Source organism: Spea bombifrons, chromosome 1, assembly GCF_027358695.1.
Source record: "Spea bombifrons isolate aSpeBom1 chromosome 1, aSpeBom1.2.pri, whole genome shotgun sequence".
NCBI lineage: Eukaryota > Metazoa > Chordata > Amphibia > Anura > Pelobatidae > Spea > Spea bombifrons.
Genome location: NC_071087.1, coordinates 112,321,230 through 112,347,951, shown reverse-complemented (window position 1 = coordinate 112,347,951; position 26,722 = coordinate 112,321,230).

The window sequence follows — 26,722 nt, the reverse complement described above, 5'->3', positions numbered from 1 at the left end:
AATTGCTTTGATCTGCAGGTCTAAACAGAGTTTAAGACGGCATACCTAGATCAGTGCAGTGTTATTGTGTTAACTCTGCCGGTGCCAGAGGGGTCAGGAACCCCTTATTGAACTAGCTCGATAGTGAGAGTTATACAGGATACGGAATCCAACATGTTGCGTAAGCAAGATATTTCTGATTTTTCAACTAGGTAAGCCAAGTTAATGTAACTTTGTAACATTTGTTTCAGTTGTATTTTGTTTTTCTATTACATGTACTGACTGATCAAGCTATGGCTGATATTCATATAGTTAAAAGAAGCACAGAGTTTAGAAGTTTGTTAACACTGTTCCGAGAAATAAATAGCTCAAACAACCAGATAATTTATAAGAAAAAAAAAATTCTTCAATAAATCCATGGTCTTCATTCACCATGAGAGCAAATGAAGACACTGAGGTAGTTATCTTATGCGTATTTTGTGTCAGTTAATGGCGTTTTTGTTAATTACCTAAACAAGAATGCAAATTTGTAGGAAAAATGTGCCACGTATCTTTGTGCTTCTTGTGTAAAGCTATATGACTTGGAATTGTATGCAAAAACTTGCTTTTGACAGACACATCATGAATGGCGAGACATTTTATTCATTCTACAAAATAACCCGCCTGACATATGTTAGATATTTTTCTTGTAACGAATATATTTATGCATATTTTCTACTACCTATGTTTAAGTATGTTCCGTGACTAATTTTCTCACATTTTCCTCAATTGTATATAACACTGTTTTTATACTTCTCCCAATTATTTAGGAGTTTTCACTGTCTGACTTTTCAACCCTTAGGAAATCCACCATAATGTCAATTTGTCAATTTTTTTTTTCTTGTTTTAAAATTCCTTCAACTTAAATGCTTAGGAGCAGTCTATTACCTGCTTTTGTAAGAAATGCACTTTTGGAATCCTTAAGGGCCTCCATTAAATGCTCACCTTAGTACCTGCATTTTTTTGTCATTATTATGGTGTCACAGACTGAGTAAATATGTCATAATTTTCTGAAGTATGTGAAGTGTCTCAGTATCCGCAGCACTGTGGTTGGGATTTAGGGAATGCAAGCAAGATAAATAGAAAAGCTGCTCTATATGACTTGGTTTAGAGTATGTTTCTTATGCGCTTTATGTCCCAATAGAACAAAGCCATCTTTCTCCCCTCCAGAGCTGATCATAGTGAACATTTTTACATTGTATATAACAATCTATAATGTTTAAGAGAACAATAAACTTATGTTTTAGATGGCAGAGGAGCGCAGGGTTTAAACTGAACATCTCTGTGTCAGTGACTGATATTTCCAGGCCTTGCCCTGCCACCTTCAGGATACCGAGCATGAGAGTAGTGACATTTCATGAGAATAAACACAGTCGGGCTGACAAGAGTACATAAGAGTGACATACATACAACACTCCATTTTTTAAACAGTACAGGCTATGTGGCCCTATCTATTAAGTCAAAATTAGTATACATAACTTTGTTAATCTTTTTCCAACCAAGTACCGCCAGTATTATTTTTTTCATTAGTAAGTACCTTGTATTTTAAGTATCTTTAATTATATGTGTATTAATATATATATATATTTACCTCTCCCATTTAAAAAAGCAGAAATGTGTTTTTGCCAATATGTAGGCACTGCCAGTGACAGATTCCAGCTCTTAGAGCGTATTCAAAGTGTTAAAAAGTGGTTTGATTTTTTTTCTTTCCAGGGATCTGAATGGACAGGTAGCACAAATGTTCACAGTATTAGCCGAGAGCTAGAAAGATTTTACGTTTAGGCTGCAAACAAGGCCAAGGGAATTGCCAAAAACTGTCATTGTGCCCCAAGGGACAAGATGTTAGTATGAGGATTAACTGAGTGGGACGGGTTATTAACGCACCAAGGTGTTCAAAAGGATTAAACTTTTAATAGCTCTGCAGGAAACCTGTGTTCATCATGTTGTGCTGAGTTTGCATATGTGCCTAAAGTACGGTAAGTTTCCCAGGTGTGAAGTTGAGACATTTAATAGAAAGTTGTCAGTGATGGTTACATACCCGCTTGTTAGGTAAAAACTGTAAAGTGAATAGTTTCACTATGTTATTTAAGGACCTAATTCTACTTTATTGTAACATAGATGTTTATTTATTACTGAAGTTAACTTGCCAATCAGCATGTAACCAATACCAATACTACTTCAACAGTTGAGTAAGCTTATGAAAGTTTTGAGATCATTCAAATGGTACCTTACAAAATACAGACAGAAAGGCAATGGTAAGTATTTATGCCTATATTATATCAAGTGAGAGTTGTATGTAGACATGGTCTATTGAAGTTAACCCTCAGTCATTGTAAGGAATATGACATAATACAGGGGTTGTTTATGAAACCAAACAGGGTGCACTTTGTTTTCAGTGCAATTAGAGACGAAAAGGGAGGATGGAATGTATTGAATGCTGGCTGTAAGTCTTTAAGTGATACCTGTGAAATGTGTATACCAATAAACAAAAAACAATCTGCATTTTTATGACTTAGATCTGAGCAGTTTGCGTCATTATATGCTGTTTTGGCTAATAACTGTTATAGCATTTTGCAATAGTTATATTGTACAAAATCGTTATTGTTTTGTGACGAGAGGAGCATAAATCATTTGTATATTGCTGGTATATTGCCTATTAGACACGTAGAGTCATCTGGACTAGGCAGAAACAGAAGGTATGGAATGAAACAACCCTTGTGACCTTGAGTGTTGTACAATATGTGCCATGGGAATCATTTGGTTAATATCAAACAGCCACTTCCAGAACTACTTCCAAGACCCCAGACTACCATGGCCACCTTAGGTCCCCCTGTCCTTGCTCTGCTTCCCACCCAGGTTACACATCAAACCACAGGCCATGGCATTTACTAGGTGTATTACTTCTGCCTCCCCAGAACAAACAGGCTCACAAGAGCTGCTGATAGGTCTAACAACTGTCAACAGCTGCCTAATGGATACTCATGTCCAACAGAAGGGAGGGGGCAGTTAGAGGGGAGTTTTGTTTTAATAACCTAATAGGCCAGTAAAAGAGAACACACACAGAGGTAGTCTGGGGAGTCAGCTTTATTTTCACAGACAGGTTTTTTATGGGACCCAAGAGGGTTTTCATTTGGGGTTAGAAGAGTGTGTGGACATTTGACTCTAAAAAGAAAACAAATTGTCACAAATTGTCGAGAAATTGCAGGGTCCTCTGGTCAAGGGGTAACATGCCAGCAGCAACACACAGTTCAGAATGTGGTCCATCAGTTACTTCAGACCTGCCTTCTTCCTGGTTTATAGGACTTTTCACATCATCATTTATTGCCCATCTATATCCACTTTAAATGTATATTAAAATTTATAAAATTCCAGTTAAAACGATTATTATTATTATTATTATTATTATCTTTTATTTATATAGCGCCAACAGTTTACGCAGCGCTTAATACAATAGATAAATTCAAGGGATATGACAAGACAAGAATTGACAGACTAAGACAAACCGATACATTTTGTGGAGAGAGCCCCGCTCGCAAGCTTACAATCTAGAGATTATTTCTCATAGTTGGCATTACAGGGCTGTTTTACATATAAGAATATTGGGCGGCACTTAGCTGGGAAGGGCATATTTTTGATTCTGACACATGGAAGATTTATCTACGTTTATCAACATAAAAGGTTCCAAATGGTGTATATTTCTTAACAAGAGACCTAAGTAGTCTTTAAAGTTTGCAATCTAATGCAGTTTTGTTCGTCAATAAGGGTATTATCTTATCAAATGTTTTTATATTCTTTCCACATCTAACACCTCTATACCTTAAAAAAATGTGCACATAAAAATGTATCTGGAAGATTATGAAGTCAAGGCCTTGCACTAGACTTGACACTCAAATGACCCTTATTGATGGTTTGTATGCCTCAGCTACACTACCAATGTATTGCTACAACCCTTTGTTAATTTAAGGATTTTGTTATTTATACAACTAATATGAGCAGCTAAACTATATGAGGTCATGTTTTCCATTTGTGTGAGTGGAAGAAGGAATGCAAAGCTTCACATCACATATGGACATCACCATAGATGTATACTATAAGTTCTACGGGCAGGGATCTTCCTTCCGAAGGTATTCATACCTATCGTACCCCAAGATGCCTGTACCTATTATATGACGTCACCTATTGTATCTTTTTTTTATTATACATTAAACTGTAAAGTGGTTGTTGTTATGTACATTTGTTTTTGCTAAAAGAACCATTTCACCATCTTACAAAGCAATTTCCTGCAATGTGCTGTAGGAATACACCAAGTCAGGGTTGGTGTTGGAGCCTTGGAACAGAGTTATCTATTGCCAGGCACCCCTTCCAAGTGGTCTTTGGTAGTAGGTAAGCAGGACCCCCTGGATAGAGGTGGAAGTATAAGGGTGCAAATAAGTTGAACACAAGACATAGTCAATAACAGTCCGAATGGTCAAGGCAGGCAACATTCACTAGTGGCAGTGTAATTGTGGAATCAGGCTCTCCTCCCCCTCTACAGGTGCAAACGCAGCTTTGTCCTACTCCGCAAATGCAGGATATACTCTGCTACTTTAGGCCGTGGCTTCGGCCTACTCCGTGATCACGGTTGCGGCCCACTCCACATCCACGGAGCTGTGATGGGTTGGGAAAGAGACAAGGGACCTGTTACTTATTTTTTGCCTGTATTGGAAACACAAGCAGCATGGCCCTGTGGTAATGTTGAAAATGAATAAATTGGTAGCCTGCTATAAGTGCAATAGGATACCTAAGAAATGTATAATTATAAGAAGATAATTGCATGCTGTTTTCTGAAAACACTCTTGAGCCATGTAATTATTTTCCCATAACCACACACCTTGACGAGTCTTGTTTCATATACGTAATCATGAACATTTACTATTAAATGCTGTTACCAAAGGAGGAATATTGCTATGAGGTGATATTCACTAAAGTTCTACATTATCACCTTAACAGCACATTGGGGGTATGGAAATGAGCTGTACTCATTATGTGCCACAAAGCATGCCTAATCATTTTGTCAGGATATTTAGTTCATACACCCTGTATTCAGAAAAATGAGGAGTTGTATAGACCAGCAGGCAATTGTTAAATGTCAAATTTGGGAGGAATCTGACAATTCCTGTTGTATATAACTTGGCCTTTGCCACATTCTCCTAACCACCAATGATCCCTCAGAAAACAAAGTTATTATTTTATTAGAAGTGGCTCTGTATTAAACCTACAGTATCACAACCTCATCCAGTTTCTTTAAATATTTTATATAATTTGTCTAGTGGGGAGTTGTATAATGGCATTGACAATGTCATATATTTTTTGTCATTTGGCTCCATCAATAGCTGATGGTAGCATTAACTAAGCATCTAATTTTTTTCAGGAGGGTGTTATAGCAATGCAACTGAGGATCATGCCATTTTCGCAAGACGGCTGTAGGATAGTTGGTAGGGCACCCACAACAGCAGTGTTTTCCTGGACACATGCACATGTAAAGTGCTGCCCCTTAAAGTGTCTGAGTAATTGGTTCCCTACCATGAGTTTATATATTTCATATACTACAGGGCAGCACTTTACATGAGCTGGTCAGAAGAATAATCAATAAATGAACCAATAAAATAAAATATAAAAACAGAGTAGCTTTCTATAGGGCCGTGGGCAGAGTGCATTGCCTAGCCCCCCTCAATAGCAGTATTTTATAAAGAAAAATCTTAGGCCTTCCGCTTCCTTTCCTTGACCACCAGAAGCATCTGCCTCTCAGCAAAAAAGTTTATCACAGCTGCAGTGAAAGCTAAAATCAGATTAGCTTTCTATAGGGCTCTGGGCATTGCCTAGCCCCAACAGCAACATTTTATAAAGAAGAATCTTAGGCCTTCTGCTTCCTTTTCTTGCCCACAAGAGGCATCTGCCTTTTCCAGCACAGACTTCCATCACCACTTCAGTTAACACACATTCGATGATAAGAAGCATTGGTTTGCAAGATCATACCCCAGCACTGGCAGTGCACACAAAGGAAGAGTATAGCAGTGGTTAGATAGCTTGTGCAGGCAGTGGGCCAGTTGGGAAGATTCTCTGATTTCTCCTGACTGACCTAGTGACCTCTGAAATCGATTTGAGATCTGGGCTGTTGCAGAGCTCCCACCTAGACATCTTGAGACATAATGAAGCTGAGTCCCTCAAAGTGGCCATTGTATTCCCCGTTTGGACCTGAAACGTTGGAGTGTATTGTAGAAGGAGATCTCAACATTTGCCCATAGATGTGAGTTTGACAGCCAGATGGCCTAGTTAACTGTGTAGAACATCTGACAAGTTACCTTGCTCTACGATTCTGGTAGTAGCTACCATATTAACTACTGATTATAAGTTGAGGTTTTTTCAGAGCAAAAAGGTTGTGGAGGTCTGTGAGATGCGCGTAGACAACCTCCGCTGCTGCCGACACCTCCTCTGGGGCTTCTATGATGGAGCGCCGCATCACATGACCTTCCGGTGCTCATTCATAGAACCCCCGGCAGAACTGCTGGCAGCAGCAGCGAAGGCTGTCTGCGCTCATCGCGCATACCACCACTGGCTGCCCCACTAGACAACAAGGAATCTGAAGCACGGGGAGAAGTCTAGGGATGCATTGGTAAGTCGGGGAAGGGAAAGAGTGGCATATGGGGGGTATAAGGGCTTTCTGGAGGCAGAGCGGCATATAGGGAGTTAAAAGGAATATCAGCGAGGCAGAGTGGCATATCGGGAGTTAAAAGGAATATCAGGGAGCAGGGGCAGGCTGGGCCAGGGGGGAAATAGCCCCCCAGAATCTAAATTAAACGGCCTTGCCAGGTCCGTCTTTAATGCGGGGGAAAAGCCCGCAGCACCCACGGTGGGCCGGCACACCGAGATGCCATTGCAGCTGATACGGCTGCGAGTTTTAAAAATCATTAAGTGGCTGGCGTGCCTGCACCATGCCACCCAGTGCCTCAGTGAGGCTCTTCGTCCCGCCCCTTTGAAGAAGTCGCGGGACGGCGTGTTTTACCGCTGCTTTAAAGCTCGCAGCAGCATCGAGGGTGGCCTCACACGGAAGAATTCCTTGTGACAGGGAGAAGAACACATCAGAGGAGAGCAGTGTGTAGGGAAGGAACACAGCAAAAAAGTAAGTATTTAAAAGAAAAATACTTAGGGTGATAGGTGGAAGGGGACTCATATTGAAAGGGGGGCTGCCTTGGGGCAACAATTAAATACAAAAAGGGGTGGCTGGGGGGGTATAAGTACACAACAGGGTGGTTGAGGCATGACACAAATCAATACACAAAGGGGGGTGGCTGGGGGCAATACACAAGGGAGGGGGGCTGTGTGTGTTTGGGTATCCGTGTTGCAGAGCCTGTCCTGGTGTGTGTTTAGGTGTTCATCTTGCAGAGCCTGTTCTGGTGTGTGTGTTTGGGTGTCGGTGTTGCAGAGCCTGTCCTGGTGTGTGTGTTTGGGTGTCTGTGTGGCAGAGCCTGTTCTGGTTTGTGTGTTTGGTGTGTCAGAGCCTGTCCTAGTGTGTGTGTGTTTGAGTGTCCATGTGGGAGAGCCTATCCTGGTGTGTGTGTTTGGTGTGTCGGTGTTGCAGAGCATGTCCTGGTGTGTGTGTGTTTGGGTGTCTGTGTGGCACAGCCTGTTCTGGTTTGTGTGTTTGGTCTGTCAGAGTCTGCCCTGATGTGTGTGTTTGGGTGTCTGTGTGGGACAGCCTATCCTGGTGTGTGTGTTTGGTGTGTCGGTGTTGCAGAGCCTGTCCTGGTGTGTGTGTGTTTGGGTGTCTGTGTGGGAGAGCCTATCCTGGTGTGTGTGTTTGGTGTGTCGGTGTTGCAGAGCCTGTCCTGGTGTGTGTGTGTTTGTGTGTCGGTGTTGCAGAGACTGTCCTGGTGTGTGTGTTTGGTGTGTCGGTGTGTCAGAGCCTGTTCTGGTTTGTGTGTTTGGTGTGTCAGAGCCTGTCCTGGTGTGTGTGTGTCGGTATGGCAGAGCCTGTACTGGTGTGTGTCAGTGTTACAGAGCCTGTCCTGGTGTGTATTTGGTCATCTGTTTCCTAGGCCCAGAAATCAGTGAGAGGAAAAGTGTTATTTACTCTATTTCAATCTGCATATTTTATTAAAAAGGATTAGTGGCACTAAATTGTGGCTTCAGGCGTCCCGTGTATGATGACTTTTTTTGAGTGTACTGATGTACTCCCAATCCCATCACATTACATCAATATGCGTTAGAAAATCAGGAAAAGATGGTCATGCATGGTGGGCTGATTCAGTGGCGCAACAGGCCACTTGACTCGACTTGCCCCCCAGGCATTCGGCTGCCAGCCCTCCCCTGTCAGGGATGCAGAGTGGCATATAGGGGTGCATAAGGCATATCTGGCGGCAGAGTGGCGTATAAGGGGTATAAGGCATATCTGTGGGCAGATATGCATAGTTGGGGGCAGGCTGGCAAATAAAAGGAAATAAAAAAAAAATGCATTTTTCTCAATCATAGTATTTATTAAATATGAAAAAAATAGCTTACATGTGATTTAATATTTACTAGTAAAACATTTTTCTCATAGGTTAGTTTTATATTCAGGCTTTTTCTTTTTTTCCTAAATTAATATTCAAATTTTGGGGGGTCGTCTTTTAATCAGGGTCATCTTATAATTGAGCAAATACAGTATATTGCTTGTATTTATCTTCAAAATGTACGCTTTATAAAGGTAACAGTTTAACGCCAAACAATGGCATCCAGGTGTGATTAATCAATAACACACGAATATTACATATTTATTGGGATTTTTGCTAATTATTAACATTTCTCCGTGATTGTAATTCAGTTAAAATGGTTCTCTATTAGATTTAAGAAAAAAAAAACACTTTTACCGGATCTTGTTAATTAGTTCTCTTTTACTTAGTAGTAGTAGTAAACATTTAAAAATCCCCTTTTACCTGGTCTTGTTAATAAGTTCTCTTTTACTTAGTAGTAAACATTTAAACATTTGCATGCGTGTGACTTATTGCCAACATTCCGATTAAATCTATGTTGATAAGCTCGTCAGGGCCTTACTGTGCCTCTAAACATGTGTGTACAAACCTGTTGTGTATAATTTTTTTGTAACCACTTTAGTGTTGATTAATTCAGTTTTAGATACATTAAACAGAGGGCGACTGGAATTACCTTGTCAGATCTGATGTGTAAAGTGATCTCGCTGTTCACTTCTAATGCTTAATAAATATTTTTGGCAGCTGAGTGAAGAGGTGAATGGGAGGCCTATAAATCTTCCACCTTATTGCGTTTAAATATGATGCGGTGGAAAATGCTTTCTGCTCGTTTCCCCTTGAAGGCATCTCCGCTGTTAAAGGTACTTTGTAGTAAATCAAAGTTTAAGTAAACTAAGATTAAACAACCTCTTTAAAAGAGTAAGAGGTGAAGGTTCACTTATTGGTTGAAACAAAATCAAAGGGAAAGCCGTGTAAAAGAGCTGGAGCAATGGAGGTAAAATAGAGAAGGGAAGCCTTGAGGGGAGGGAAGGAGAATTCAAGAAAAACAAATATAAAAATAACTCATCTGCATTGGGGAGATTCCAAGGTTGTTTCTATTTTGGGGGCAGGATATACAGAAGGTAATTTTGTTTTTAATTTATTATATACTTGATCACTAAACATCTGCCCCATGTAGTCTTGTGAGGGCCCAACCCCATGAGGATATAAAAAGTCATGAGTGGCAGAGCCGATATCAGTTGGCCCTTTGTGGATTGGGAGCTCTAGGGCCTACTTTACACAAGTACCATACTTTTTTCCAGCAATTGGGTGCATTTAGCATTACATGTAATCCCCCCCAAAAAAAAAATATATATATATATGAATAGTATATAGACATACCTGGGAACTCTCTGGTCTGACCCAGAGTATCGGGTAAAGTGCTGCTTTGTGAGGTCCCTGGGTCTCCAGACAGGGTACCGGTTATTTTAACTATTCCTGTCCCTGACAGCCTCCTTAAAGAAGAATGACTATGAAAGCACTTAATAAGTACATTATTTAGGAAGTTAAAAAAAACTAAATTAAACTACTTACCTTTTAATAGAAACTGTAACTCCAGTGCTTCAGTGTATGGTCCAGACTAAAAGGAGAAGCTACGAGAATTGAATTTAAGAATAGGAGAGTCTCTCTGCTGTTCATGTAGTTTCCATCAGAACCTCTTTTTCCATCAAATCCAAAAAACTAAACAATTGCAACGATCCCAGATAGTGACTACCGCTAACAACCTTGCCAGTGAGTACATAATTTCTAGCATCGTTTCAGTTGAATGGCATGCAGGCATCAAATTTCCTTATGTTTTAACAAGAATAATACATGTATTAGCCCAAGAGAAAACACAGCCTTTAGTTGAAACGGATACCTTTTATTTGGCCAACGCAAAAAAAGTAAAGTTATAAAAGCTTTTGGGACCCAGAAGGTCTATTCAGAAAAATTCCATTTGAAGAAAAGGCTTCTGAGGTCCCAAAAGTTTGTGTAACTTTGCATCTTTCTCTATGGATGGTTGATAATACTACAGTCTTAGATGTTTGGAGTATTTTTACTATTATTACAACTAGCAAATAGTTTCATGCAAACAATGTGAAAAAAATGTGAGTTCTAAGGTAGCACTGCAATACTCCCTTTTGTATTGGAACACGACACAAAACAGTGTGAATTTATAATAGCGACAATAATGCAACAGTTATTTAAACATGAAAATCTCACAAAGGTTTTCTTGGCTACATAAAAGCTTAAATTGCTTGCAAGGAATTTATCCACTTCTGTTAAATTTTTGACAGAATGCGTAATTAAGCATGGAAGAACAATCCCAACTTAAACTGATATGGGTTAATGGGTATTGGAGTCTGAGTCATGGGTAGACAGGATTTCCTGATATTGCTTTCCTTCTTGTGACAAAGGTGCCATCTCTTGTCACTTAAGTAACACCTCACAGACAGACTGGCGCCCCGTCACCTGTACTAAACCTGAGTATTACTATGGATACTGTAAAGGCCCATCCCTCATAGAACGCAGTCTCTTTTCCACACGGCTCCCAATTACACACTTGATAAGCAGGGAATGGGAGGGGGTTCCTTTATGACTCTGGCTGCAAGCAGGGTCCAGGGGAAATAGATAACGCTTGCTATATAATGGGGGTTCTTATCTCTGTTTCACCCCCTCTCCTCCCTTTCCTTCCATCTAACACCCATAACACCAGCCTACATAAACACATAAAAGTAAGAGTTTACTCAGAGTTTTATGAGGCTAAACAGACAATCACCTTGGTGCCGGGACTGATAGGTGCGAAGGGACACAGGTCAGGGAGGGAAGGTGTGTGTTTAATGTTTTATTGTCATGTTTTTGTAACACCTGGGTAGCGGGCGTGGGTGAGTCTTCCAGAATAAAGGGAATTTTCCTAGAAGTAACCACCAAACATGATAAAATATAAAGATAGAGCTTACTTAAGTGCTCTGCTTTGTAGTATGTTTATTTCCTATATGTTGCAGGGCAAGTTGTAAGCAGTACACCTTTTTACATGTACGATAAAATTATAGTATTGAAATGCTGATTATCTGGCTAGTGCCTAGTGCAAGTATTAATAAACATTTAAAAATGGCACATATAATGCTAGGATAGATGTTCCTTCTGGGCATACTGTACTACTGGGTCCCCACAGCCTCAAGTTTGCCTCAATGTTCCCTCTATCTGAATACTTCTTCACCAGTTTAACTGTGCAATAACAGGGGCTGCCCAGAGCATTACGAGGAGGAACTTGTGAGGATAAGAAGAGCCGCAATATATCATTCACTCCACAGTCTTCTGCTTCAGGGATCACAAACATGCATCTTCTTGGTGGAGTATCAATCAAGTATTCAAGGTGATATGGGGTCCAAAAGGCCCTTCTCCCGGATCTTCGTGGACCCAGGTCCATAGTGGCATATTCAATGCTGACAACCACATTTCAGTTCATCTGTGCTAAATCTGAGGGCCAGAGTACCAAGTTTTTCCCTTTACTACACTTGATATATCCGTGTGTTTCCCTGCAGGACTTTCCCCCGTGCTATGCAAATACAACCAGCAGCTCTTTCTGAATACAGTAGATCACAGCTAGTAATAGGAGTAGGATAGACAGATTGTAATTTTATATTACTGGATACATATTTACATACATATATATATCACTCACTTTATATATATATATTTCTGATAATACTATATTAAAGAGATATAATACAGTGGTTTTAGGTAAACTCTTTGTAAGAAAATTACTACAAACTCATGGTTATCATGCACCTGTCTTAACCAATGCAGTTGCTAGGAGGCACAATGGGAACTTGGTACAATGATGTGCCACAGATATGACGGCTCTACGCAAACCTGAGCTAGGAATGTCACAGGGTAACAGAGAAATAAGATTCAGAAGAGGTTAGACACACCTATAACAACATTATATAGCTTTTTGTGAGATTGAAATAATATAGATCGTATTCGCATGTTTAAAAACAAGTTTTTCATAAACTGACAGCTTTAACAAGTAACAAACTATAGGCAAGTTTGCAGATGTTTCATTTGGGTGTTGATCAAGGTCCTGAGCTTACTCCCAATGAAGTCAGTGTAGATCCAGCTGTGGAAAAACAATGGACAAATAGCGAGTCTTCCAAACAATTCCAGCAGAGTATGAGCTGAGTGAGCCCTCGTGTTCTACAGTCACATCCAAAATTTAAGTGTTCTATATTTAGTGTGTAAAACTCTTAATGGAAACTAAAACTTTCTTTACTCTACTCTGTAATATGCATTTACGTGCCCAGACAAATAACATCCTTTTAAAAGCTAGCTGATGGCTTGCTATTGAATCCAAGTGCTGTTGTAGCACACAGTCAGAAATTAGACCAGCTTGGACACAACCTGGACACATACTTCATTACAGAAATTTTACATAGTTATTTTAACAGGTTTTTTTTTTTTCAAATATATTTTATTAAAGTTTGCAATATTCAACAATGATAAAATAAGGGGATAATCAAGACTAAACAGGGGAGGGGCAGAGAATGGGTACTGCAGCCTCCATCCATCAAACATAAGCATTAATACATATTAATGATAATACAATACAGTAATTAAATGTAATAACACAATATGTCTTAGGCATACATGTAAACATACGTATTAAAATAACAGGGTTGTATACCAAGAGTAAAGTAGAAAAAATAAAGAGTTAAAAGTATCTATAATATCAACCGTGGGAGGGGGGCACTATCTGGGCCGAACTGACACAGCTGCAATTAAAACATGTCCTGTTAGTTTCCTATCGATTTAAGTTATTAGACGTGGACGCCGGCCAACTCTTCGTGTTCGTCTTCGTGTTTGTCTTCATGGGGGAAAAAATCTTCGTATTACGCGAATATTCGCCCATTCCTGTGTTCGGTTCAGGCGTATATTTGTGTACATTCTTCGGTTTTTTTTTTTTTTTTTTTTGTAGAAGGGCTTAATACCAATTGAGTGATGCCAGAGGAGGAGCCTGCAGGCGACCAATAGGCTCACTCGCACGGCCTTTTTAACTCGTGATAGCGAACCTTCAGATTTCCCCTCCCGTTAACCCCTGCAATGCTGCGGCGATAAGGTAGATTAGTAGACGAAGACGTGTTGTGTGTCTTCGTCTACTTTTTGCCACGGCCATCATCGTTTCTTCGGTTTTCGGTATGAACGCCGAAAACGCACTATTCGTGTTCGTTTTCATGTTTGCCCGAAAACGAATGCACAAGTCTATTAGTTATTGTGGTCGGTAGCATTTTAAGTAAGGTGCTATATCACTCACAAGCTTATAAACATCCCTCCAAAACCTCTGAACCTTCATGCAGTGCCATCAAAAATAGGACAGGGTACCCTCACCCCAGCACCCTCTCCAGCATCTATCATTTACAGAGGAGTTAATCCTTTGGAGCCTAGCAGAGGTTTTAAGAGGTTTTTTTTTTGTATAAAAAACAAGAAAAAGTAAGTGAGCCCTTTGGAATTACCTGGGGGGTTGCATTAATTGTTCATAAGTATAGAGAAACACAATGTGCTTAAGATAATAACACACAAACAATGATAATATTTCATGTCTTTATTGAATACACCCATTAAACATTTACAGTGCTGGTGGCAAAAGTAAGTGAACCCTTGGATTTAATAAATGGTCGAACCTCCTTTGGGAACAATAAACTGAAATAAGCGCTTCCGGTAGCTGCAAATCAGACCTGCACAACATTTTAGGCCCTTAATCCTTACAGAACTACTAAGCCATGTTCATACAATGTCTGGTCTGAACAGACACAGCATCTCTTCACCATTGGGATGATGTTTTCACATTGATATGTGTTGCCCTTTTTACTCCATACATAATGCTGCGTGTTGCTTTTGAGCAATTTAACCTTAGTTTCATCATTCCACAGAACATTTTCCCAATTTTCCCAACTTCTAGGGTGGGCGCCCACTTCTAGGGTGGGCTGATGAATATGTAAACTCTTTACTTACTTTGTTACCCTTTCCAGCTTTATGCAGTTCAGCAACTCTTGATAGTAAGTCTTCTGAGATTTATTTTTGTTAGGCACGGTTCATAGACGCTTTTTGAGAATAGCAAACTCAAAATGTTTGAGGTTTTTTATGTCAAAGTAGCTCTAAAACACACCACCAATCCTGTTTCATTCATTAGATTACAGGTTTGCTAACCTCTTTTGTTGACGTCATTAGTGTAGGGGTTCACATACTTCCAACCAATACTGTAAATGTTTGAATGATGTTTTCAATATGTATAATATATAATACAAGAACAATACGATAATCTGTGTGTTAAAAGGTAACTTAGATGACAATCATATCATATTTTATGCAGTTTATACATAAATGCTGGTAATTACAAAAGGTTCACTACGTTTTTCTTGCCACTATATATACAATGAGATTGACCTTGCTTCATGGACATGAACTGCAGCACAGTAACTTCATCCAAGGTTCATTATTTTGTTTTGGCAATATATAAAAGTAGGCATTATGGGTTTTAAAGATGCTATTTTGGTAGAGCTGCCTCACCTCCTCAATTCCATTTAGGTGACCTAGAAATGCACCTTCAGGGAAAACAGTGATTGATAAACAAGATGGTTTAAACCTGTGGTATGTTTATTGCATGCGGTATGCCTGATGAATCTATTGTGTAGTTTAATTCCTGTTTAGTTTGAAATATAATAGTCTTTGATGGGAATTATTTGGTATTAGGGTTACCATTAGGGATATTGAATGGAGAAAATCAATTTTAAAATAATGAAAAAAATATTCATTAATGGAAAAAAAACATTAATGGAAAATCCTTCAGTCAAATTACTTAAAATAACAGGGAAAGGTATTTAGATTTTTTAAAAATGATTTTTAAAAATGATTTTATTTCTCTGTTGTAGTATTTTTTAGTACTTGTGTACTCTGAGACTGGAAGACCGAAAAATTTAATAAACAACAAAGGAAGGGATTCTTTACAGTACGGGCAACAAGGGTATGGAATTCATTGCAAAGAGAGGTGCAGTGGCGTAACTAGAAGCCTCAGGGCCCCGGTGCGAGAATTTGTTAAGGGGCCCCCACCCCAACCCAATCTACCCCCTTCTCACACCATCTACCCCCTTCTCAGGCTATCTACCCCTCTCCCTACCCCCTTCTCACTATCTACCCTCTCCCTACCCCCCTTCTCACTATCTACCCTCTCCCTACCCCCTTCTCACTATCTACCCTCTTCCTACTCCTCCTTCTCACTATCTACCCTCTCCCTACCCCCTTCTCACTAGCTACCCTCTCCCTACCCCCCTTCTCACTATCTACTCTCTCGACTGAGGCAGGTTGCGGCGGCGGCGGCGGCGGCAGGGAGCAGAGGAGACAGAAGGGTGCCGTGCGGTTGCTGAAAACGACCGCTCGGCACCCCTTGGGCCCCCCTGGCTGGCAGAACTCCAGGGCCCAGTCGCAGTCGCGACTCCTGCGACCCTGGTAGTTCCGCCACTGGAGAGGTAGCATTATTAAATACGATGGATGCCTTCAAAAGGGTTTAAAAAAAAAAAAAAAAAAAAAAGCAGAACATACAGGGCTATAAACGTTAATAGTTTATTGACCCAACGAGAAATCTGATTGCTTTTTGGAGTCAAGAAGTATTTTTTCACTAAGTGGCAACATTTGAAAAGTTGCTTAATTGGGGGTTTTTGGTAACTCAAATCCCGGAACAATTTTGCCTTTTTTGCGCTATGTCGGTTCAGCGATTATTCTCTTTTCCTGTGTACCCATGTAAACTATATATTGTTTTTTTCATGGAGAGATAAAGCTTTCTTTTGATACCAGTTGGATCATTAGCTGAAAATTTAGAATGAGAAATTTAGTAAAAACTAGTGAAAATTAGATAAAAACACCTAATTTTTTAAAAATGTTCCGTCTGAATCCTCACAAAATTAGGTAAAGTGATGGAAAATCCCCTCCAAGTTTATCAATTCAGGTGTCCTGATTTCAGAAATACCTAATTTATATAGATTTTCCATACTTTCCCAGCACTTATAGGGAACATACTTTAAGGTGTACATTATTCGTAGAATTTTTATGCTTATGGCTTAACGGGTTTGGGGGTTGTGAACGGGGGCAATGGGATGTAAGGGTTTTTTATTTTTTATTATTATTATCTTTTTTATTTTATTTTTTGTATTTTATATATATATATATATATATATATATATATATATTTTAAAAATGGTTAGCGGCCTTCGTTATTAATGCCAGTGATGTCACAATGACTCACTTTATTGTTTTTTAATTATTATTTATTGTATTATTTTAGTGATTTTTTTAAATACATTTTTTAAATTACTAACCTTTTTTTTCTCTGTTTCGTTTTCAGCGTGGGAGAAGGGTGAGAAACATGGCTCTCCTCCCTGCGATCCTGCTGCACCGATTACACTGTGATCTCTATGCAAGTCCCCACAGACACAGGCGTTGCAGGGGACCTGGATCCTCCTCTCTAGCAGCCGTGAACGTGTGCGCGATACGCATAGGCAACCTTTGCTGCCGGCACTTCTATGGTGGAGCACCGGAAGGTTATGTCACGCCAGTGTTCCACCATAGAACTGCCGGCAGCAGAAGTTCACCGGTATGGGCGATGAGCATACACAATCTCCGCTGCTGGCACTTCAGCCGGTGCGTCTCCGTCATAGAAGCCCCTATGACACCAGGGAGTCTGGGGGTGCATTGGTAAGTCGTGTGGTGGAGTGGCACTTCTAGGGGGCATAAAGCATATCTGGGGGGCAGAATGGCATATCTGAGGGGTAGAGTGGCATATCAGGGGTTATAAAGCATATCTGGGGGCAGAGTGGCATATCAGGAGACAGAGGGGCATACCTGTAAGTAAGGTGCATTATGAATTAAGGGGGGGACCTTAAAATGGCTGTTGGTTTTCTGTCTCTATATAACATACTGATAGATACCAAAAATGTTAAAATACATGTTTTCCTGTTCATTAGACAAAATATTGTTTTACCATTCCACTAATATGTATTTTTTCTTTAAAAATATTTTTTTCTTTAAAATAGCACCAAACTTTAAGGGTGCGGCCTATATTTGGGTGTGGCGTATATTCGAGCCGATACGGTATTAAGGATAGCACAAGAAATTCAGCTAAATCCGAACTAAAAAAAAATACACGGAGAACCAAGTGTCTAAATCAAATATGATGGTTTATCAGGTTGGAATTCAATAGCTCCCGCTTGGTTTAGCTATAGCATATATATCTGCTGATTTATATGAAGCAGTCTTGTGTGTTACACATAGTATCTGCAGCTTGCAGGGTTTGAGAATCAGCATATATGAGCTCTTGAAAATTGTTAGGACATTACTATTAAGCAGTTTCTTTAATCTGTCTTAGAAATGTAATTGCAGACTCACTATCATCGCTTTCTCTGTAAACAGGCAGGTGTAGGACGGCGCACACCTGTGCGTGAAGAAGCAGTATTCTGACAGTGTAGGCAAAGGACTGCACGCTGACCTTTTTATCTTTATGAGCTGTGAATTTATCTTTCAACTCTTTCTTACTGCCCTTGCGAAGGGGGGTGTTATCACAGAAGAGTAGAGAGGGGTGAATCTCTAGTATTGATGCAATAGCGATTTAACACACCTTAAACATGGCCTGTACACCCAGTCCAATGGTTGGCAGCTTTCCTTGCAAAATGCACGCAAGGGATGCGTATGCCATTCCCTGTGACCTTATGGTGGAGCCCATGCGGGTCACGAGAGGATTTTCGCAAGGCCATAAATTAATTCCTTGGCCTAACTTTTGCCTGCCAGCTATGGGAGCTAATAAATCTTAAGCAGAGGTGTTGTGAAGGCTCGTGCTGCAAATAGCAGACAAAAGAAGAACTGTTATCTGGGAAAACAGGGAAATTCAAGAGCTAAAATACAGTTTTGGGATCACACTCTTATACTACAAAAGGGTAAATTGTAGCTGTCTATAAAAGGTGCCCAACTTGGGTAGCCATACAAACAGCAGGTTATACAGCTTATAGCAGCTAAATTTGGAGCAATCAAAGTAAGCATTCAGTTGGTGTCTGCTCTTAAATATAGATCATAACAATCAAGACTAAACATTTCTACAATGAAAACCAACATTATGAAGAGGAATTAACAAAAAGAGACTATGCGTTTTAAACATAAAAATTATAAACATAAAAATCAGACATTTTTCACAAGTTAAAGGGATTTATACAATAAACATTAGAACATGCAAGGGTAAGTGATGGTTAAATACTATATAAGTATAAGAACTGCTAGTCCCCAAATATCACGTAGAAAAGAATCTCCAGATGTCCTGTTGCTTTGTTTCCCTATAAGAAAATTACAGTTAACAAGGTACTGTAAACCTAAAGTAATAAAAAATCAATCTATTTAAGATCCGGGGAGTGATCACATGGGGCCCCTGCAGCAGTTTTTGGTGTTGCTGATGCCTCAATGTCGTTGATTGCTTTCTAAGATGAATTTCAATGAATTTCATTATCGATTAGTTGAATCGATTTTATCAATTATAAGATGAGGGTTTTTTCAGAGCAAATGTTCTGAAAAATACCCCTCGTTTTATAATCCAGTTCATTCAATGTCACTTACAGCAGTTACTACTTCCCAGTCCCTCCCTGCAGTCACTCTGACAATTGGCCCCATCCCTTTCTGCTTCCCAGTCCCTCCCTGCAGTCACACTGACGATTGGCCCCGTCCCTTTCTGCTTCCCAGTCCCTCCATGCAGTCACACTGACGATTGGTCCTGCCCCTTTCCTTATAGCGTCCGCACTGCTCAGCAACTCATCTAACAGTAAGTATAAAATTAATATTTGGGCTGCTAAAAAAGTTAGGGGAGGTGGGGTTTAATTTAGTGGCAGTTATGGTTAATGGGGTGTTTAGGGTTAATTTAGGGCCAGTTATGGTTAATAGGGTCTTTAGGGTTAATTTAGGGGCAGTTATGGTTAAAGGGGTCTTTAGGGTTAATTTAGGGGCAGTTATGATTATTGGGGTCTTTAGGGTTAATTTCATGCTGAAGACCGAGCGTTAATTTAATTTAATAAGGTTAACTTAAGGTGCAGTTAGAGGTAAAGGGGGGCAAACGAAAGGGAATCTAAATCCTGGGGCAGTGAAGATTAATCCTGTATTTATTTATAAAATATTGTGTCAGTGTGCTGTGTTCGAGTCTATGAATGAGTCTGCGAACAAGTCTGTGAATCTATGAGGGCACTATGACCTATATTGGGGTATAAGGCATATCTGGGATCTATAAGGCATATCTGCGGAGGAGGGAGTGGCATATCTGGGGGTATAAGGCATACTTGGATATAAAGCATATCAGGGGGCACTGTGGCATATGAGGGGGCAGAGTGGCATATCAGGGGCTATAAGGCATATAGGGTGTATAAGGCATATGTGGGGAAGACGGAGTGGCATATCTGGGAGGCATGTGACATATCTGGGGATATGTGGTATATCTGGGGGTATGTGGCATATCTGGAAGGCAGTGTGGCATATATGGGAGGCAGTGTGGCAAGCCTGGGCGCAAATGTGCATAACTGGGGGGGCAGGTTAGTTTTTTTATTCTGCTGTTTGTTTTTAACATCCTGTTTGTTTATTAAATTTTTTAAATAAATGAAAAATTATTTTGTTATCCGATTAATTGATTAATCAAAAAAATAATCGGCCAACTAATCGATTATAAAAATAATTATCAAAATAATCGTTAGTTGCAGCCCTAGCTGGGTGTGTCATGATCTTTTGCTTTGCAGTATGTACATGTTGGTCATGTCAGCAGCACCCCCGGCATCTGAATGTATATGCTTTTTAGGGTGTGCTTCCCTTTCTGTATTTTTTTTAGTGTTTTACAGATGTCTATGGTATTTTTACTTTTAGGTATGATCCCATATCACATTTATGTCCTTGAAATACGAGTCTTGTGTCCGTGCTTTGGAAATATAATTACCAATGGTATAATTATTACACCCAGAGTAACTGCCAACCCATCCTATAAACAAGAAAGAACTGAGATATGTTTCTTGCTACCTCTGCAATGACACTACTAAGTAGAAATACTTTGGAAAATTCCATATTGTGCAAGATGACAGATTAGAGAGCACTGTTATAGCTGGAGGTTTGGTAGGCTGGAGGCCCATACTCACCATATTTCACTCGGTAGATTAAGCTGCAGTATACAGTAATATCATATGGCAACGAAGAGAAGTGGGCTTTAATTCAGTTTGTTCCAATAAACTTTTCTGCAGACCTGCCATTGTTGGCAATCGTGCAATATTTTGGGAGAATTTTCATGTTTAATGCTAATCAAGTTCTGCTAGTACGTTGAAGTTCTATCCTTTTATTAGCCCACGTGTTAGGCAGGGTGATTAAGACTGAGACATGCTGTTGTTTACCACAGACACTATGAAACCGTATACATACCTGGGAACTTTCTGGCTCCAGATACCCAACCCCCCCTTGCGAGATGCGGGTAGGAGGTCTCACGGTTGGTGGGTGGTTACAATATTTTTTATGAGGTGGTGGGGGGGGTTGTGGGCCGCAACACCGCTCTTGCGACCCAGATTTTTCCTGTAGTGTGCTGCGTCACGGAGAAAAGTCACTTTACCCGGACTCTCTGTGTGAATATGCAGAAAATTGTAGAATAATAATGGGGCAAAAGTGGCATCCGCGCCAGATGCCAAAGTGCCCCCATTTGACTGCCCAACAGGCTGGCATATGTTCTCCCTGTCCTGCGGCTGGGGTATTTGCAGAGACACAAACTCCATTTCTTGAGTATGATTAGTGTTGGCTTCTCACTTACTGTCATGTGACAGGGTCAGCCTATAAAAAGCTCCTTTTACAGTCATATGCTCATCTCAATAAGAAGTGGAAGCTGAAGCTCTCTTCTTTTAAAGAAAAGTCTCAGAGTTACGTGTAATAGTTTTGCCTCAGGGCCGTTTCTTAGGATCCTCTCCTGCTTCTGGTTCCCAGGAATAATCATATACATAATCATATTCATATATCCACGTGAGTGGGCTAATTCCTTACTCTGGGTTGCTATATAGAGCCATTATTTGTATATAATTATAGATCCAGTAAGGAGCTACCTCTCGCTTGCGTTCACATTGCCAGTGTGGTATCCTCCCAGGAGCCAGGGAGGTAACATTATAGGTGTTGAAGATAAAGGTTAATGAGGCTGTTAATAGTATTACCCAATTCACACTAATGCAATACATCACATGACATTTGTTTAGCAACCTGCAACAGACTGGGGTCATGGAGGAGAAACCTGCATGCCCATGATGAGTATCAGAAATGTAATAATAGTGTACACTAAACAGATCCTCCCGCCTAGTGTATAAAAGATATATAGTTAAACAAATTATACGGTATATATGCGTTTCTTTAGGTAAGCAACATCGTGTATGGAAATTACAAAAAATGTTAAAGAACAAGGGCATGTCATTTACAGGTGAGACCTGGGTGGAGCACAAAGAAATTACACGGGATCACTATAAAATATAAACCAATTGACCTTGAGAAATTGCAGGACAGTAAAAAGCTATAGCGTAATTTTCAGCATAAAAAAATCTAACCAAAAAAAAAAAGGCCTAGTGTGCCTGAAACAAAGCTAAGTGCTGGTGGTGTAATTAAAAAATGGAGCACTTTCTTCTTTGAAAGAAACTGTAAGTATAGCCAAATATAACGGTAGTTCAGTTTGCTTTCCTTATGCAGTTAATTTTGGTGTCCTATTTTAAAAAGTCACATCACATTCTTGCCAGTATTGTCCTCTGCCAGTGGGAAAGTGAAGTCTTGATTACAAAGAGTCACCTGTTTATTAGTGGATTGCCTTCATAAGTACCTGTAGGTGTGAGATTAGAAACTTTGTGTTTAGCAGCTTAACTCATCCACAGTACACATTATCCATATCACTTCAGAACTGGAACATAAATTGAGTGAATACAAAGGATAAGTCCTATTGAAAAGCATATTTTCTCTTTAGCATAAAATACTGTGCCATATACAGTAATGTAGGTTAGCATTTTATCTCATTTTGTTCTGATCAGCTTCCTGTATCTGCACACCCAGCGGCTGCCATTGTCTTCTCAAGCACCACACTGAGCTTATTCTTTATGGCATTTCTAATAAAATCTGTTCCTCCATAGACTTTCATTAGTCAGCTGGGTGATTAAACCATGGTGAACATAGAAACATGGCGGCAGCAAAACGTATACAAAGACACACAACACGAAGAATCTTCGTGTTCATCTTTGTTTCCCTGGTCCCTTCGCCATCTTGCCTACCTTATCTATGCAGCATCGCAGGGGTTAACAGGAGCGGAAATCCGTAGGTTCGCCGTCAGGAGTTAAAGGTCTGTGCGAGCTACTCTACTGGTCACCTGCAGGGGCCTCCTCTGGCATTAACCAGGTTCGTACGGACCTTTAACTCTTAGAGCAGGGAGACCAGTGGTCTCCCTCGGCCAAGTTGCGGCACCAGGATTTTAAAAGTCTGTACGAGCGACTCTGTTGGTCGCCAGCAGAGGGCTCGTCTTCCATCAACCAATGAAGTGCACTTGCATTTCATTGGTTGATGGCAGAGGAGGCCCCTGCCGGCGACCAATAAAGTTGCTTGTACGGATCTTTAAAATCTAGGTGCCGCAGCTGCTGCCTAATGCGTACCGCGTTAACCACGAAGACGAACACGAATGACACACCTACACAAAAAGGGTATGCGGAGGATAATATCTAGCATGTGTACACGCTAATATAATACAGGTAACTAATAAAATGATCCATGAAATTGCCACCCCTTGCTCGTTTAGATCTCCCTAGTTGCAGACAATACGTACGTATTATCGCAAATAAAACACAGTGGTCGCTTGGGTGTCAAATTGGCCACAGCATTAATTTACCAAACGCTGCAACATCATTTATTGATAATTTGAATGCAATGGCTATGTATGGATTAACCCTTTGGGTTCATGGTTGGCAAAGTAGACCTAACGCACCAACTACATATTCAATACATAGCTCTCTTAAGCCACATCACAGCTTACTACCTCATACCTCACACTTCACACATCACATCTCACCTTGCCTAGACTGGCCTGGAATTTACTCTTTGTTAAAGCTGGTTGGACACTGTGCGAGCAGCCACTGTGGGGTCATGTAACGTCTCATGATCCCACTGAGTTCCTGCCAAGTTCGACTGAAGAATTATAGAACCTTACCTATTAGCAACAGAGAAGGCCTCCTGTGTTTAAATATACATCCATGACTCTTGTTATAAATGGAAGCCTCCCATATACATGTAAACATAAAAAGGAAACAGCTGCTGATCAATCACATAAAAAATTTAAATGTAATCAGATTGTAGTAGTTGTGATTAGCTGCCTGCTATCATGACAGCAACAGTAAATTAACACTGCATGCTGGCACCTGATCTATTGTTAAATCAGCATGGAGAAATGGTTTTCTGGTAACAGACACTATGGTGTAACAAGCTCTTACCTGTTTTGGCATACCATTAGCGATAATCTTCACCTAGAATTACTAGAATGCATTGGAAACTTGGTATGCCCACATTGGCATACATATATTTTATTTTGCTGGCTGCAATGCGGAACATCATAAACATACAGAATGTGTGACTATGGGCAATAAGGAAAAAGGAAAGACGACAACACAAATTAACTGATTGCATTCTTTCAGCTCAGTATGTTCTGGACATGTTTGCAGTGCACCATTAGTGTGCATTTGTAAGAAGGACTTTTATTAAAGAGGAGTTAAAAGCCATGGATGTCGAGATAAAAATCAGCAGAAGGCAGACATCTAGTCCTCATATCTAAAGCTTCTAGTTAGGGGCCAGTCCCTCTGTCTCCTGCTGTCCTCCTCCTCTATGAGCTGATCAATGCTTCAGGCATGGCAGAAAGTGAGCAGGACTGGTGGGGGCAATGAGGGGGGAAGCAGACTCATCAAGTTGTAAAGGTTTGGGAATGGCTAATCCCTAGGCAAGCAGGCACTCAGTAGTAAGGTAACGTCTGTTAAGAACGGCTAATTTTATTTGCCCATGCGTCTATTAAGCTTTTTTTTCATTAAAACTGCCAACAACAAATGCATTATTGTTATTATTGCTACATTTTATTTACAGAGCATCTGCAGATTCTGTAGAACTATTACAATGAGGGAGAATAGAAAATAGCATATAATTCACAATATACAACATTAAGAATAACACATATAAGGCAGGCAGATACAGAAGGAGAATAGGGCCCTGTTGTTGCGGGTTTAAAGTCTATCACAAACTTGAGGGCGAATGAGACATTGAAGGTAAGAGACTGCTTGGGTGAGGATGATGGTGTTGTTGCATGGGTCATGTGGAGTTAGTGGCGTGAAGATCTCCAAGGTGGGGGTAACATGTCAGAATGCAAGTTATGAGTATTAGGAGGTTTGTTTGTACGCTCCTCAGAATAGGTGGGTTTTTAGTGAATTTATAGTTCACTTATGAGTTTATGGCAAAACAAGGCAGGGAATTCCAGAAGCTATGAACAACACTAGTGAGATACTGGCGATGCAAGTAGGTTTTCTGCATTTTTAGTTATAGTTTGCTAATACATAAGAAAGTGATCGAGAAGGCGATCGAGACTGAAGTTAACATAATACACCTAGTCTGTTAATTTCCTGTCTGCTATAAAATCTTAGACCCCATTTGATTCTTGGCTTCATTCCACATTTGTTCATAGCATCACCCAGTGTCCGCATACCTTGTTATGCTAAACATTTTCAGTGTCAATTAACACCTGATTCAATGTCTCCCAAAACCTAATAGGCACCAAAAACAAACCTGGGCCTACACTACAAGGATACGAATGAGTTTGACAAAGTATATATAATATATATAGATATATATTTTATTGGGATCTGTGCCAAACGCAGTAATAAGTGGTTTATTTTAGTTTTATCTGATCTAGTTTTACAATTCTGGTAAGTGATTTTCCTGAAGACATTTAGATGTCCCACAGATCATTTTACAGGACCGAAAGAAAGAAAAATACTGTTTGAAAAAAAGGTCCTTTTTTCATTAGTACTAAAAAGTAATGTGTATTTGTCATGGAATAGTAACCCAGGATATAAATTACTATTCAATTAGGAGTGCAAGAAATATAAGATTATTTCGAACCTAAAGCAAAAAAAAAAAAAGGCAAGGAAAGAACACTGTGTTAAAATGCTTTTGGTTAGTAGCCATTGTGAAATACAGTGTTTAACTTTCTTTTTTTCCCTGTGTCTAAGTATAAATGGCAAAAAATCGTCATGCTACCAATTACATGGAAGGACTTGAGTTCGTAAAATCATAATTGCTAAAATATGTTTTTGGCTGTTCCTGCTCATATATAGGATTTTTGCCAGAAAAAATATATTTGTTGAAATATAAGAATTATCTCATTGTTATTTAATAGAGATAAAAAGAAAAATACAATAATACAAACCCCATTTTGTATAATATTAATCGTTAAATATTCTAAAGCACATGCAGTCTTCTAGGAAAGACAGGGAGAATTCATCAAAAATTATACATTATTCTACTGGACACATTAAATGAAAAATGAACAAGTTTGGCCACCATAGGCATTTACATTTTTTTCACATTTTAGAAAGTATGGGAGCTACAGCTCTGATATCAATAATATGGCTTGTTTTAAAGCTTATGGTTTAGAAGAAACATTTATAAAAACACAGTTTTAATATGAGGTGTAATTGCTATAAATCTTTACTGTCCTTCTAAGAATGGATTGAAGAACTCCAGTCATCATATGCACATCTGGGAACTAGTTTGACCTGAAGTCTCTAGGTCAGGGGTGTCCAGGTTTTTTCTGCCGTGGAACATTTCCAAGCTGCCCAAGATGCACAACAATATGCAGTATTAATAGCATGCAGAGTTTATAATAGTTAAATTAAAAACAAAATGTTATCACTTGTAAGCGACAGGTCTAGGCCACTGACATTGATCGGGAGACTGATATAATTTTGTATTTACTATTATGTATTAAAAAAAATTTAATGTTTGGGTTTTTGATTTATGGGGACAGCATAAGAATGTGTTCCCGGGTTCATTCCGCATAGATTCATGGAAAAAGAGAAGCATTTCTGCAC